Here is a 13076-nt window from a genome sequence, read left to right as displayed (position 1 = left end):
GCAAACGAGGGTGCCACTGAAGACCTCATGGCACACCCCATTTGCTGCCTGTAATACCTGCCATCAAAAATGAAGACATTATGCGTTAGAGTAAACTACAATAATGAAATAAAAAAATCTATGTCTGGTCCCCCATAAGACCCATTGCCGGTGATTAACTGCCAAGCGGCCCGTAAACCCTGTGCATGGGGTATACACGTGTATAGGCTTGTTACATCAATTGTTGCCAATGTTACATCAACCGGTAATCTGCTGAGATGATACCTCCTTCCTGAGCCTCCTGTAACAATTTAGCTAATTGCATTCTATATTCCTGTGATGGATAAGAATCTAATTTACTGTATGTGTCCTGGTCTCCCAAGAGTCTGTAACATTCAGCTTTGTACTCCTTGATGCCTTGTATTACCACGGCCCCTCCCTTGTCCGCGTTACGTATAATGATGTCTTTGCGGTTACCCGGTTCCTTCAACGCTTTACGTTCCTCTCGTTGCAGATTATGATATCTGTGAGGAACTGTTTCATTTCCTGCCATCTCCAGCAGCCTATGAAATGGCTGGAGTTTACTCTAACGCATAATGGGGGTCATTCCGAGTTGTTAGCTCGCTAGCAGATTTTAGCAGCATTGCACACGCTAGGCCGCCGCCCTCTGGGAGTGTATCTCAGCTTAGCAGAATTGTGAACGAAAGATTAGCAGAATTGCGAATAGAAATTTCTGAGCAGTTTCTGAGTAGCTCGAGACTTACTCCTACAATGCGATCAGCTCAGTCCATTTCGTTCCTGGTTTGATGTCACAAACACGCCCTGCGTTCGGTCAGCCACTCCCCCGTTTCTCCAGACACTCCCGCGTTTTATCCTGGCACGCCTGCGTTTTTCCGCACACTCCCAGAAAACGGTCAGTTTCCGCCCAGAAACACCCACTTCCTGTCAATCACACTCCGATCACTTCAACGATGAAAATTCTTCGTTCAGACGTGAGTAAATCTACTAAGTTTTGTGCTAAAATACTTAGCGCATGCGCACTGCGTACCATGCGCATGCGCATTTTCGCCTAAATCGCTCCATTGCGAAAATCGTCAACGAGCGAACAACTCGAAATGACCCCCAATGTCTTCATTTTTGATGGCAGGTATTACAGGCAGCAAACGGGTTGTGCTATGGGGTCTTCAGTGGCACCCTTGTTTGCAAATGCCTACATGTGGGAGGTCGAGTGAGAATTGTTTTTCTCTGAGAAGGAAGTGGCCGATCGCCTGTTCATTTACTAACGTTGCATTGATGATCTGCTGTTATTTTGGAGGGGTACAGAACAGGAATTGAATAACTTGGTCATGACACACAATGCCACCAATAGTCCTATCAAGTTGACAATGACATGCAGTCAATCAGAGATTTGTTTTTTAGACATTCGCATCAGAATCCAGAATGAGCATATAGTCACGGGGCTGTATAAAAAGCCTACAGATCATAATACTATGCTAAGACATGACAGTTTTCATCCTCTAGCAACAGTCAAAGTCCTCCCATATTCCCAGTTCTTACCCATTTGCAGAGTAAATAGTGATGAGAGTGAAACGGTAAGACAACTAAAGTTATCCAATGGGTAAATTAATTTTCTGAGGAGTGAAAAGATTAAGCAAAAGGTGAGAAATTTGTGGCCAAATGGTCACATCCGACCCAGACTTAAACATCTTTCATAACAACAGCGGGTTGTCACGGCAACCCTAGCGTCTTTCAGCCAGGGCACTCCATGTAAACACACTGTGTATAAACAGTAAGAACTGATTACAATATACTACTTAAAAACATAGACAATATTAAAAATGGAGAGATATGGTCAGCAGTGGCCCCATCGTACGCCAATGCCTTCATGCACCAGGTAGAAAAGGAGGACATATTTTATCTAAGTCCATCTATATCCACACATTTACTACATTACAGACGTTATATAGATGATTTGCTTGTGATGTGGAAAGGCCCTAGGGATGAATTGATTGCCCTTTGGAAGGGCCATAACAATGCCCAACACCCTGTTAAATTTACATATGACATCCAGGAAAACACCATTAATTTTTTAGACGTTACTATTACACGTAAAGAGCAAACTCTAGCTACCTCATTATACATCAAACCCACTGATAGAAATACTCTATTAAATTATCAAAGTTTCCATCCCATTACATCAAGGAAAGGCTTACCTTACTCACAGTTCTTGCGCGTTAGACAAATTACTTCACACCCTGAGGAAACCATAATAACTCTTAATAATATGCTAAAGAGATTTGCTGAACGTGGTTACCCTATTAAAGAATTAGAAAAATCTAAGAAAAAGACTCTAACATCTAAGACAGTGTTTTTCAACCACTGTGCCGTGACACACTAGTGTGCCCTGAGCAGTCTCCAGGTGTGCCACCATAGAAGCAGAGCCAGTCCCATTAGTGTTTTGCTGCTGCTGAGACCCTGGAATGATCAATAATGGTGGGTTTAGTGGTTTCAGAGCCAGTTCTAATTTTGGGCCTGGGCAGTGTTGGGCTCTTCTGGCCTTCTCAGATGTGGCTCAGGCGTTACCTATGGAGAAGCTGCGACATGACATCCTAGGACACGAAACTACACCATACATCACCAATATATGTGAGTGTGCCTTGGCAATATTTAAATCTTGTTCAGTGTGCCGTGAGTTGTAAAAGGTTGAAAATCTCTGCTCTAAGATTAAGACTGGGGATAATTTGTGTGGCTTGTCTTGAGAAAGGCTCTTGCTGTTGAGCCGAAACGTCGACCCATTAAAAGCCAACTATGAAGCTATGAAACAGTGATTGGATTAATATATTAAGGAGAGTGCCCCCCAGGACACTAGAGCTTTGTATATATTAGAGATGTGCAGCGGGCATTTGTCGTGTTTTGTGTTTTGGTTTTGGATTCGGTTCCGCAGTCGTGTTTTGGATTCGGACGCTTATTGGCAAAACCACCCTTTCGGATTTTTGTCGGATTCGGATGCGTTTTGGATTCGGGTTTTTTTTTTATAAAAAAACTCAAAAACAGCTTAAATCATAGAATTTGGGGGTAATTTTGATCATATAGTATTATTAACCTCAATAACCATAATTTCTACACATTTCCAGTCTATTCTAAACACTTCACACCTCACAATATTATTTTTAGTCCTAAAATTTGCACAGAGGTCGCTGGATGACTAAGCTAAGCGCCCCAAGTGGGCGGCACAAACACCTGGCCCATCTAGGAGTGGCACTGCAGTGTCAGACAGGATGGCACTTAAAACAATAGTCCCCAAACAGCACATGATGCAAAGATAAATAAAAAAAGAGGTGCAAGATGGAATTGTCCTTGGGCCCTCCCACCCACCTTTATGTTGTATAAACAGGACATGCACACTTTAACAAACCAATCATTTCAGCGACAGGGTCTGCCACACGACTGTGGCTGAAATGACTGGTTGGTTTGGGCCCCCATCAAAAAAGAAGCAATCAATCTCTCCTTGCACAAACTGGCTCTACAGAGGCAAGGTGTCCACTTCATCCTCATTGTCCGATTCCTCACCCCTTTCACTGTGTACATCCTCCTCCTCACAGAGTATTAATTCGTCCCCACTGGAATCCACCATCACAGGTCCCTGTGTACTTTCTGGAGGCAATTGCTGGTAAATGTCTCCACGGAGGAATTTATAATTCATTTTGATGAACATCATCTTCTCCACAATTTCTGGAAGTAACCTCCTACGCCGATCGCTGACAAGGTGACCAGCTGCACTAAACACTCTTTCGGAGTACACACCGGAGGAGGGGGGCAACTTAGGTAAAAATAAAGCCAGTTTGTGCAAGGGCCTCCAAATTGCCTCTTTCTCCTGCCAGTATACATACGGACTGTCTGACATGCCTACTTGGATGCTGTCACTCATATAATCCTCCACCATTCTTTCAATGGTGACAGAATCATATGCAGTGACAGTAGACGACATGTCAGTAATCGTTGGCAGGTCCTTCAGTCCGGACCAGATGTTAGCACTTGCGCCTGACTGCCCTGCATCTCCGTCAGCGGGTGGTTTTGGAAATGTTATCCTTTTCCTGGCAGCTCCAGTGGCGGTAGAAAATGAAGGAGGAGCTGTTGGCGGGTCACGTACCGCTTGACTTGACAATTGTCTCACCAGCAGGTCTTTGAACATCTGCAGACTTGTGTCAGCTGGAAAGAGAGATACAATGCACCTGACTCTAGCGCAGTGGAGAATGATTTTCATGTTGTGCAAGGTTCTCCAACCCTTTGAACTTGCCACACGTGAAGTCAGTTCAGACACTTCCAGCCTAAGTCAGGTCATTCCCCTCATCAGGCTTTTGCAGAAGCAGCTGGAGAGATTGAAGGAGGAGCTAAAATGGAGCGATTCTGCTAGGCATGTGGGACTTGTGGATGGAGCCCCTCATTCGCTTAACCAGGATTTACGGGTAGTCAATCTGTTGAAATCAGAGCAATACATTTTGGTCACCGTGCTCGATCCTAGGTTTAAAGCCTCCTTTGCCTATATCGTAGGCAGATGTATAGGCTTGAATGGCCTTTTGCTGCTCCTCCATCCTCTGAAGCATATAGAGTGTTGAATTCCACCTCGTTACCACCTCTTGCTTCAGCTGATGGCAGGGCATGTTCATGAGTGTTTGCTGGCGCTCCAGTCTTTGGCATGCGGTGGCTGAATGCCAAAAGTTGCCCGCAATTTTTCGGGCCACCGACAGCATCTCCTGCACACCCCTGTCGTTTTTAAAAAAATTCTGCACCGCCAAATTAATTATATGTGCAAAACATGGGACGTGCTGGAATTTGCCCACATGTAATGCACGCACAATATTGGTGGCATTGTCCAATATCACAAATCCCCAGGAGAGTCCACTTGGGGTAATCCAATCTGCGATTATGTTTCTCAGTTTCCCTAAGAGGTTGTCAGCTGTGTGCCTCCTATGGAAAGCGGTGATACAAAGCGTAGCCTGCCTAGGAACGAGTTGGTGTTTGCGAGATGCTGCTACTGGTGCCGCCGCTGTTGTTGCTGCGGGAGGCAATACATAAACCCAGTGGGTTTTCACAGTCATATAGTCCTTAGTCTGCCCTGCTCCACTTGTCCACATGTCTGTGGTTAAGTGGACAGTGGGTACAACTGCATTTTTTAGGACACTGGTGACACTTTTTCTGATGTCTGTGTACATTCTCGGTATCGCCTGCCTAGAGAAGTGGAACCTAGATGGGATTTGGTACCGGGGACACACTACCTCAAGCAATTATCTAAGTACCTGTGAACTAACGGTGGATACCGGATGCACGTCTAGCACCAACATAGTTGTCAAGGCCTGAGTTATCCGCTTTGCAACAGGATGACTGCTGTGATATTTCATCTTCCTCACAAAGGACTGTTGGACAGTCAATTGCTTTCTGGAAGTAGTACAAGTGGTCTTCCGACTTCCCCTCTGGGAGGACGATTGACTCCCAGCAGCAACAACAGCAGCGCCAGCAACAATAGCAGCAGTAGGCGTTCCACTCAAGGATCCATCGGAGGAGTCCCATTTAGGAGAGGACTCATCAGACTTGCCAGTGACATGACCTGCAGGACTATTGGCGTTTCTGTCTAAGGAGGAGATTGACATTGAGGGAGTTGGTCTTGTGGTTTGCAGGAGCTTGGGTACAAGAGGAAGAAGGGATTTAGTTGTCAGTGGACTGTTTCAGCTGTCACCCAAAGTTTTTGAACTTGTCAATGACTTCTGATGAATGTGCTCCAGGTGAAGTATAAGGGAGGATGTTTCTAGGTGGTTAACATTCTTACCCCTACTAAATACAACTTGACATGGCTTGACACCTGTTGTCCGCATTTCTGTTTAAATAATTCCACACCGAAGAGGTGATTTTTTTTGTATTTTGACCAGGTATGTCAATGGCCTTATTCATCCCATGGACAACTTGGTGTCTCCCCGGGTGCCTGACTTAAACAAACCACCTCACCATCAGAATCCTCCTTGTCAATTTCCTCCTTAGCGCCAGCAACAACCATATCCTCATCTTGGTGTACTTCAACAGTGACATCTGCAATTTGAATATCAGGAACTGGACTGTGGGTGCTCCTTCCAGCACTTGCAGGGGGCATACAAATGCTGGAAGGAGCCATCTCTTCCCGTCCAGTGCTGGGAAGGTCAGGCATCGCAACCGACACAATTGGACTCTCCTTGGGGATTTGTGATTTAGAAGAATGCACAGTTCTTTGCTGTGCTAATGCCAGCTTAAGTCTTTTCATTTTTCTAGCTTCCATCGTCATGTGAAGCTGAACTACTAGTCATGAGGAACATAGGCCAGGGCCTTAGCTGTTCCTTGCCACTCCGTGTCGTAAATGGCATATTGGCAAGTTTACGCTTCTCGTCAGACGATTTTAATTTAGATTTTTGGGTCATTTTACTGAACTTTTGCTTTTTGGATTTTACATGCTCTCTACTGTGACATTGGGCATCGGCCTTGGCAGACGACGTTGATGGCATTTCATCGTCTCTGCCATGACTAGTGGCAGCAGCTTCAACACTAGGTGGAAGTGGATCTTGATCTTTCCCTATTTTACCCTCCAAATTTTTTGTCTCCATTTTTTAATGTGTGGAATTATATGCCAGTAATATATCTGGAATTAGACGGCAGTAATGTCTGGAATTAGATACCACTAGATAGATACCAGATACCACTGTGACTGGAATGATGATGACCTATGCACAGTGACAGGACACTATTACAGCACCCTACAGCAGCAAGATGCAGCACAAGACACTACTAGTATTAGTAATGTAGTATTACTGAGCACCACAAGACACTGAGCACTGATTATACTGAGCACTGATGATACTGAGCACTGATTATACTGAGCACTGATTATACTTAGCACTAATAATACTGAGCACTGATAATACTGCGCACTAATTAAACTGAGTACTGATTATACTGAGCACTGATGACACTAAGCACTGATGATATTGAGCACTGATACTGAGCACTGATGATACTGAGCACTGATGATACTGAACACTGATGATACTGAACACTGATGATACTTAGCACTGATACTGAGCACTGATGATACTGAGCACTGATTAAACTGAGCACTGATTATACTGAGCACTGATGATACTGAGCACTGATGATACTGAGCACTGATACTGAGCACTGATGATACTGAGCACTGATGATACTGAGCACTGATGATTCTGAGCACTGATGATACTGAGCACTGATGATAATGAGCACTGATGATAATGAGCACTGATACTGAGCACTGATTATACTGAGCACTGATGATACTAAGCACTGATGATACTGAGCACTGATGATACTACGGAGAACTGACACTGAGCAGCACGATGCAGCACAAAAAAAACACACTACTAGTATTACTGAGCAGCACAAAAGCACTCTGGAATTGTCACCCCCCAGATACCACTGTGACTGGAATGGTGATGAACGATACACAGTCATAGGACACTACTAACACAGCACCCTACAGCAGCAAGATGCAGCACAAGAGAGACACTGTACTAGTATTACTGAGCAGCAATAAGCACTGATACTGAGCACTAATATTGAGAATTGCCACTGAAAGAATGTAGTCACGTCCTCTCTATACCCTCTCCAATGCACGAGTGGAAATGGCGGTGACGCGCGGCTCTTTATATGGAATCCGAATCTTGTGAGAATCCGACAGCGGGATGATGACGTTTTGTCTCGTTCGGGTTTTCTGAGTCAGGCCGGAACAACCGAGCCTGGCTCGGACCCGTGTAAAAGACGTGGAGTTCGGGGGGGGGGTATTATATATAGTAGAAAGAACGGGGCAGCACTCCAAGGCTGATAAATCAAAAACTTTTAGTGCACAGAACACAGTGCAACACTTCAACATTTTGGGGAATGATACCCCCTCATCATCCTGATGGTATCATTCCCCGAACCGTTGAAGTGTTGCACTGTGTTCTGTGCACTAAAAGTTTTTGATTAATCAGTCTTGGAGGGCCGCCTCGTTCTTTCTACTGTACAGGCGGGCACACAAGCAAGGACTGTGAGTAGGGTTTAGCTGCCCTGTTGGAGTGCCGGGTTGGTATCACTATATATATATTAGAGATGAGCAGGTTTGGTTCTCAGAGACTCGAACCCTACCGAAATTCACCATTCAAGTCCGGTTCCGAGCCAGGCTCAGGTTTTCCCGACTGACTCAGAAACCCGAACGAGGCAAAACTTCATCATCCCGCTGTAGGATTCTTGCGGAATTTAGATTCCATATAAGGAGCCGCGCATCCCGCCATTTTCACTCCGGCATTGGAGAGTGTACAGAGAGGAAGTGTCTCCATTCTCTCAGTGTCCTCAAAGTCCGTGGCTTGTGCTGAATCTGTCCAGTCACAGTGCTTGTGTCCTCTGCTGCCTTATTTCCAGTGCTGTCCAGTGTTGCTGTGTTGTGCTGCATCAGTTCAGTGTTGGTGTGTTGTGCTGCATTAGTCACAGTGGTGGTGTCCTTTGACACCATATGTCCAGTGCTGCTGTATAATAAGTCCCTTACAGTGTTGCTGTGTTGTCCTGCATCAGACCAGTGCTAGTGTCCTGAGCATCAGTCAGTCCAGTGACCATTCACAGTGGGGGTGTCCTCTGCTGCCATATATCCAGTGCTGCTGTATAATAAGTCCCTTACAATTTTACTGTGATGTGCTGCATCAGACCAGTGGTAGTGTCCTGGCCATCAGTCATTCCAGTGACCAGACAGTCACAGTGGTAAAAGCTGCTAGCTGCTGCTATATGTCCACTGCTACAGTATTATTATAATAATAATAATAATAATAATAACAACAACAACAAGTCCCTCACAGTGTTGCTGTGTTGTGCTGCATCAGACCAGTAGTAGTGTCCTGGCCATCAGCCATCAGACATTCCTGTGCCGCATAATGTGTTATATAACTCCAGAAACATAATGGAGAACAAATATTTGGAGGATAAAATAGGGAAAGATCAAGAACCACTTCCTCCTAGTGCTGAAGCTGCTGCCACTAGCCATGACATAGACGATAAAATGCCATCATCATCTGCCAGGGGCGATGCCCAGTGTGTTAGTAGAGGGCATGTAAAATCCAAAAAGCCAAAGTTCAGTAAAAAGACCAAAAAAAAAAAGAAATTTAAATGGTCTGAGGAGAAACGTAAACTTGCCAATATGCCATTTACAACACGGAGTGGCAAGGAACGTCTGAGGCCCTGGCCTATGTTCATGACTAGTGGTTCAGCTTCACATGACGATGGAAGTCCTCATCCTCCTGCTAGAAAAATTAAAAGAGTTAAGCTTAAAAAAGCACAGAAAAGAACTGTGCGTTCTGAGCTGGTATCACAAATCCCCAAGGATAGTCCAAGTGTGTCGACGGTTGCGATGCCTGACGTTCCCAACAATGGATGGGAAGAGGTGGCTCCTCTCACCATTTGCACGCCCCCTGTAAGTGCTGGAAGGTGCACCCACAGTCCAGTTCCTGATATTGAAATTGAAGATGTCACTGTTGAAGTACACCAGGATGAGGACATGGGTGTTGCTGGAGCTGAGGAGGAAGTTGACGATGAGTATTCTGATGGTGAGGTGGTTTGTTTAAGTCAGGCATCGGGGGAGACACCTGTTGTCCATGGGATGAAGAAGCCCATTGTGATGCCTGGGCAAACTACCTTATACGTCACCTGCAGTGCATTCATCATAAGTCAGTGTCAAGTTGTGAAACTTTGGGTAAGAGCGTAAGCAGTCCACTGACACCTAAATCCCTTCTTTCTCCTGTACCCAAATTCTGCAAGCCACACCACCAACTCCCTCAATGTCAACTTCCTCTTCAACCAGGAACATCAGTAGTCCTGCAAGATATGTCACTGTCAAGACTGAGGAGTCCTCTCCTAACCGGGATTCCTCTGGAGAATCCTTGAGTGGTACACCTGCTGTTACTGCCGCTGCTGTTGTTGCTGTGAGTCGATCGTCATCCCAGAGGGGAAGCCGGAAGACCACTTGTACTACTTCAACTAAGCAATTGACTGTCCAACAGTCCTTTGTGAGGAAGATGAAATATGACAGCAGTCATCCTGTTGCAAAGCAGATAACTGAGGCCTTGACACTTATGTTGGTGTTAGACGTGTGTTCGTTATCCGCCATTAGTGCAGTGGGACATAGACAATTGATGGAGTTATTGTGTCCCCATTACCAAATTCCATCTAGGTTCCACTTCTCTAGGCAGGCGGTACCGAGAATGTACAAAGACATCAGAAAAAGAGCCACCAGTGTCCTACAAAATGCAGTTGTATCCAGTGTCCACTTAACCACGGACATGTGGATAAGTGGAGCAGGGCAGACTAAGGACTATATGACTGTGACAGCCCAGTGGGTAGATGTATGGCCTCCCGCAGCAACAACATCAGCGGCAACAGTAGCAGCTAGTGATTAGCGGGTTCGGTTCCTCGGAATCCGAACCCCCCCGAACTTCACCCATTTTAAACGGGTCCGAGGCATACTCGTATTATCCCGTATTGCTTGGTTAACCCGAACGTCATCATCCCGCTGTCGGATTCTCGCGAGATTCGGATTCTATATAAGGAGCCGCGCGTCGCCGCCATTTTTCACTCGTGCATTGGAAATGATAGTGAGAGGACGTGGCTGGCGTCCTCTCACTTTGTTTCAGGGGGCTGCAGTGCAAATATCTTTATTTTGGGGACCAGCAGTATTATAGGAGGAGTACAGTGCAGAGTTTTGCTGACCAGTGACCACCAGTATTATACATTGTCTGCCTGAAAAACACTCCAAATCTGTGCTCAGTGTGCTGCATATATCTGTGCTCACACTGCTTTATTGTGGGGACTGGGGACCAGCAGTATTATATAGAAGGAGTACAGTGCAGAGTTTTGCTGACCAGTGACCACCAGTATTATACGTTCTCTGCCTGAAAAACGCTCCATATCTGTGCTCAGTGTGCTACATATATCTGTGCTCACACTGCTTTATTGTGGGGACAGGGGACCAGCAGTATTATATAGGAGAAGTACAGTGCAGAGTTTTGCTGACCAGTGACCACCAGTATACATTGTCTGCCTGAAAAACGCTCCATATCTGTGCTCAGTGTGCTGCATATATCTGTGCTCACACTGCTTTATTGTGGGGACTGGGGACCAGCAGTATTATATAGGAGGAGTACAGTGCAGAGTTTTGCTGACCACCAGTATATAATATATAGCAGTACGGTACAGTAGGCCACTGCTCTACCTACCTCTGTGTCGTCAAGTATACTATCCATCCATTCCTGTGGTGCATTTCAGTTTTGCACAGTTTGCTGACCACCAGTATATAATATATAGCAGTACGGTACAGAAGGACACTGCTCTACCTACCTCTGTGTCGTCAAGTATACTATCCATCCATTCCTGTGGTGCATTTCAGTTTTGCACAGTTTGCTGACCACCAGTATATAATATATAGCAGTACGGTACAGAAGGCCACTGCTCTACCTACCTCTGTGTCGTCAAGTATACTATCCATCCATACCTGTGGTGCATTTCAGTTTTGCACAGTTTGCTGACCACCAGTATATAATATATAGCAGTATGGTACAGTAGGCCACTGCTCTACCTACCTCCGTGTTGTCAAGTATACTTTCCATCCATACCTGTGGTGTATTTCAGTTGTGCGCAGTATATATAGTAGTAGGCCATTGCTATTGATACTGGCATATAATTCCACACATTAAAAAATGGAGAACAAAAATGTGGAGGGTTAAATAGGGAAAGATCAAGAGCCACTTCCACCTCGTGCTGAAGCTGCTGCCACTAGTCATGGCCGAGACGATTAAATGCCATCAACGTCGTCTGCCAAGGCCGATGCCCAATGTCATAGTAGAGAGCATGTAAAATCCAAAAAACAAAAGTTCAGTAAAATTACCCAAAAATCTAAATTAAAAGCCTCTGAGGAGAAGCGTAAACTTGCCAATATGCCATTTACGACACGGAGTGGCAAGGAACAGCTGAGGCCCTGGCCTATGTTCATGGCTAGTGGTTCAGCTTCACATGAGGATGGAAGCACTCATCCTCTCGCTAGAAAACTGCAGTGCCACTCCTAGATGGGCCAGGTGTTTGTGTCGGCCACTTGGGTCGCTTAGCTTAGTCACACAGCTACCTCATTGCGCCTCTTTTTTTCTTTGCATCATGTGCTGTTTGGGGACTATTTTTTTGAAGTGCCATTCTGTCTGATACTGCAGTGCCACTCCTAGATGGGCCAGGTGTTTGTGTCGGCCACTTGGGTCGCTTAGCTTAGTCATCCAGCGACCTCAGTGCAAATTTTAGGACTAAAAATAATATTGTGAGATGTGAGGTGTTCAGAATAGACTGGAAATGAGTGGAAATTATGGTTATTGAGGTTAATAATACTATGGGATCAAAATGACCAACAAATTCTATGATTTAAGCTGTTTTTGAGGGTTTTTTGTAAAAAAACACCCGAATCCAAAACACACCCGAATCCGACAAAAAAATTTCAGGGAGGTTTTGCCAAAACACGGCCGCGGAACCGAATCCAAAACCAAAACACAAAACCCGAACAATGCCCGGTGCACATCACTAGTAGCAGCATCTCGCAAACGCCAGCTCGTTCCTAGGCAGGCTACGCTATGTATCACCGCTTTCCATAAGAGGCACACAGCTGACAACCTCTTACGGAATCTGAGAAACATCAGCAGAATGGTTTACCCCAATTAGACTCTCCTGGGGATTTGTGATATCGGACAATGCCACCAATATTGTGTGTGCATTACATCAGGGCCAAAACTAGGGGGGGGCTAGGGGGGCAGGCGACCTGGGCGCCGGATTGGAGGGGGCGCCGAGACCCCCTAACACCCGCCGCGGCACTTTTTGACTTTGAAACCCCCTTCTCCCGAGTGCCCAGCTCGGGGGGCGGGGTTTCGCGAAATGACGCGATTGCGTCGTGACGTCACGGCGCAAACGCGTCATTCCACGAAACCCCGCCGGAGGAGGGAGAAGGGGGAGCCGCGCAGACGAGGAGGGAGAGGCGGCTGAAGAGCGGCGAG

This window comes from Pseudophryne corroboree, chromosome 5, assembly GCF_028390025.1.
Source record: "Pseudophryne corroboree isolate aPseCor3 chromosome 5, aPseCor3.hap2, whole genome shotgun sequence".
Classification (NCBI taxonomy): Eukaryota; Metazoa; Chordata; class Amphibia; order Anura; family Myobatrachidae; genus Pseudophryne; species Pseudophryne corroboree.
Note: the sequence above shows the minus strand (reverse complement) of the source record.